At 34.2% G+C, this 4468-nt stretch overlaps 1 pseudogene; it reads left to right on the forward strand.

Annotated features, from left to right (window-relative positions):
- Positions 1-3737: 3737 nt before the first annotated feature.
- On the forward strand, positions 3738-3835 carry LOC132305779 (small nucleolar RNA R71; annotated as a pseudogene).
- Positions 3836-4468: the final 633 nt, after the last annotated feature.

The raw sequence follows: 4468 nt of genomic DNA on the forward strand, positions 1-4468 counted from the left end.
GAAATTCTCCTCATCAATCCTGTTTATTCTGAATGATCTCTCCGGGGGTACTACCCCCCTTGCGTCTGGCTGAAGATGTTAAACTTAGCGCTCTTGGGAGGCAACCCAGTTCCTTGTTTCTATTTCTTTAGCTATACTTATATTTTGTTTGGGGGTATAATCTGTCATAATTTCAGAACACTTGGTCTCTTTTTTGCAATGTATATCTGCAGGGATTGTACTTCAGAAACACCAAATCAATTAAGGTAATTCGTTTGATTTTTTCTTTTTCTCCAGCAGTACATTATCCATTTCATTCACCACTTTTCAGTGTTTTGTTTTTTTAAACACTAGGGACAGTGTTTTATTTTGTTTGGGGGTAGGACAGATTATCAAAACATGTACCTCTTTTGAAAATCTTTTAAAAAAAAAAAAAATTTATAATAATAATAATAATAAAAAAAAAATAATAATAATAATAATAAAAATTTGAAAAAAAAAAAAAAAAAAATATTCCTGCTTTTCTACTTTGTGAAAGTTAAGAGATTTCATTATTCTAGATTGAGATTGAGCTTGTTACTAAGGTGATATAATGATAGACATTGCACCATGAGAATTTAGAAGTAGAAATATTTTTGCACAAAGTCGCAGCTTGAAAGAAAGAAGTGAATAATCTCCCAAGAATCTAGAAATCTATTACTGGAGACTTAAAACCATGTGAGCTTTCGTGCCTTTCATCTTTTTAGAGAGCTTTACGCTAACTTCAAGTCACAAGATGGCTCAAATTTCTTGGATAGCGCGATAAAAATTTATTATTAGTCTCATAATACTTCATCTTGGTAGATCATTAAGAATGAAATCACATCGAGTTAAGAGAAACATAAGTCTTCTAGTTTACTATGTACTATCATACCTTCATTACCTTTTGTAATCTTGTTATTTTTCTGAGAAATGTTAGGGATTACTGTATGTAAAAGAAAAAGGGATTAATAAGTCATTCATATCCTCTTCAAAAAAAAAAAAAAAAAAAAAAAAATGAAAAAAAAAAAAAATGAAAAAAGAAGAAGAAGAAGAGTAAAGTATCCCTTTCAAGTATTTTGAAGACCCCTCATTCTCAAAAACATTTATGTATGAATTGAGCTCAATAATATTTTTAGAAAAGGTATGATAGTGCATAGTAAATAAGAAGGTGTTATGGTGGGTGACTCGACATTCTCTCAAAAGTGATCAACATTGCTGTCATGAGACTCTTTTATTATATGTATCGGTCCTTCAAATAATTAGTATGTGAGCTTGATTTTACTTTGGAAACAGAGTTCCTACTCACATACATTTGAGAGATACAGTTAGCCAAATCCTTGACAGATGTTCTTTTAGAGAGATATTTACTGTGAGATTTGAAGTCAAAACATAGTTTTCTAAAGACTTAGGAATTTCATCACTTGGATTTGAAAATGGATTTTTGTTGACTTCGCACACACACACTCTCCACTTTTAGGTTGTTTATGGATGAACTTTCTTGAAATATTTGTTTTTATAACACCTTAGTAGCTTGTTGTATATAAAGAACTTGATATTTTCATCTCTAAAACTTTTCATTTTGTAGATATGTAGAAAAATTCTTTAAAAGTTTGTGGGTACCTTCACTGGAAACCCTCACGAGGTTATAACTCGTCCACTAGGGGTAACCTAGTGGTTTAAGGCCTTATTGCATATGGTAAATGCAATTGAAAGTAGCCTGCGAAAGTGGCACATCTTTTTATTAATAAAAGTAATATTTTTGTGAACTTATCTATTGTTGTCTTTCTTTGCTAGAGGACTAGCAAAAGCTTATTTGGGGGTAGTTTGATAAGTACACAAAACCTATTATTTTATGCACCAAAATAAGGTTTTAATTAGACTTTTATATTATTTAAATATTCTTATATGTTTGTTTTGTGTTTTATAGGTATTAATGCATGAATGAGAAGAAAATAAATAAAAAAATGGAAAATAAATGAGGAGAGAGAAAGAAGAAGAGAGAAAAAAGAAAAGAAAGAAGAAAAGAAGAAAAGAAAAACAAAAATAAAATGATGTGCACGTGAAGAAGAGAGAAATGAGGAGAGAGAAAGACGAAAAGAAAAAGAAGAAAAGAAAATAAAGGAAAGAAAAGTCAACAAGAAAAGTGAAAAGGTGAAGTAGATATAGAAGTGGTTGATGCATAATGGGTTGATACAGAAGTGGGCAGTGGTCAGAGTAAGGTGTAGCTAGGTGGCGTAGAGGAAATGAAGAAGTAGTTTGGGCCATAATCACAGCCTACAAGTAGGTGTCTTCCTTTGGCTATAAAAGGCACACTTTGGAGGCAAATGAGAGTGGAGAGTTAGAAATTGTTATAGTTTTTGAAAGTTTAATTTCTTATGTAATTTTCTTTAAAGCTTTATTTAATTTAATGCAAGTTATTTCTACAAGTTTCATTCTCATTTAATTTCTCATTCAAGTGTTTAATGTTTTATAGTTGTAATTTCATTTCCATAGTTCGGGACAAATCTCAAAATCAATATTTTTAAATCTCTTGTTCGGATATAGAAACTCACCTTGAATGCGTGGTTCGACCATACTTGCCATTAGACATTTTTAGTTAAATGGTTGTAGGTATTTTATCTTGAAATGGAGTGTATTTGACAACGATAAGTCCATAAATACACGCCTATCACATGCATATGCAATGAAGGAGGAATATGATGAGAAACGGAATAGGTGTCAACTTTTGGTTGCACCGGTTCACTCTCTTTATTGGACACACCTACTTTGTTGTCCACAATCTTCCCACTTCTCAAGGTTGTCACTGCATTGACATGCTCAATTGTGTGCCCTTCCAATGAGGAATGAGTCTCCACAACACATTGTTGCTTTGGTGGGGCATTCAAAGGCATCTTCCCCTTTTCTCTAGCATTTAAGGTACTAGCTATTTGCCCTACTTGGGTTTCTAGCTTAGCAATGGATTGAGAGTGAGAATGAAGCAATTGAATGTTCGTTTCTAGAGTGCCTAGAGTGGTCAAAACTTTTTCTTCAAAGGCGGGACTCCTAGAATTTCCTTGAGAATATGATGGTTGATTAGGGAAATGAGAATTAGAAAATTGATTGCCATGTGATTGAAATGATGATGATTTAAAACCTTGGGAACCTTGGCCTTGCATTGGTGGCAGAACATGCTTCCCTTGAAAACCACCTTGGGGAGGGTTTGAGCCTTCCCCTTAGCTTTTCCAAGAAAAGTTTGGATGGTTCCTCCAACTTGAATTGTAATGAGTGATATAGGGATTATTCCCTTGATTAACAAATGTAGCATTGACTTGCTCATGGGCTCACTTTGCACATGTCCATGTGGGCAATTGGAAGTAGAATGCAAGACACTTGAACAAGTCATGCAATACTCATTAGATGCACGATGATTAATATGAGTAGGGGAGGAAGATACTTGATTCACCGAATTTTGGTTGATAAAAAATTGATCAAACCTTTGAGATAAGGATTTCATTTTGGCGGCTATGTCATTGGAATTGTCAACTTGATACAAGCTAACATTCTTCCTTCCACCTAGGTTTCTACCATTTTTAGAAGATAAAAACCTATGCATTGAATTTTTACTCATACTTTCATACAATTACCACACATCATTTTCATACTTATCAAGATAAGAACCACCCATAGATGTATCAACCATACTCTTGTGATTATCCGGTAAACTTTCAAAGAAATATTGGACTAACTGCCACTTAGGTAAGTCATGATGAGGGCATTTTCCAAGAAAATCATTAACCTTTCCTATGCCTCATGAAACATTTCCCCATCCCCTTGAGAAAATTCTCTAATTGAAGTTCTCATGTCATTGGTCTTAGAAACTGGATAGTACTTTTTCAAGAACTATTGTTGCATTTCGGCCCAAGAAGTTATCCAAAAAGGCCTAAGATTGTTAAACCAATATTTTGCCTTGTCTTTAAGGGTGAAAGGAAAAATTTTAAGTCTTAAAACTTCTTCCGGCATGTCCGTGTATTTCACGATGGAACACACTTCAAGAAATTCATCCAAATGCTTATAAGGTTCCTCACTAGGAAGTCCATGATAGTTTGGAAGCATTTGAATAGTTTATGGTTTAATTTCATAGTGACGTGCTCTAAATGGGGGCAATTGAATGCAAGTGGGTGCATTGTATTCATTAGGCACAGAATGGTCTCTTAATGCAATGGGAGGATTTACAATTGGTGGTGCTACACGAACACTTTTATTAGCTTGAACTATGGGGGGTTGTGGAACAAATATTGGCCGAGGCATTCCCAATGGAACTTGACCTTGTTGTTGTGGGTGAATGAATGGTCTAGGCATGCCTAATGGTACTTGAATATTTTCATGATGCACGTTAGGGTGAAGGTTGTCTTGTTGGTCTATGTGACCGAGGTCCTCCACATGGTCGTCATTCAAATCCTCCATTGGTGAAATGGAGTGATGAGAACTA

Source organism: Cornus florida, unplaced genomic scaffold, assembly GCF_030987335.1.
Source record: "Cornus florida cultivar Cherokee Brave unplaced genomic scaffold, ASM3098733v1 CherokeeBrave_3.0.0_Hap2_Chr04, whole genome shotgun sequence".
NCBI lineage: Eukaryota > Viridiplantae > Streptophyta > Magnoliopsida > Cornales > Cornaceae > Cornus > Cornus florida.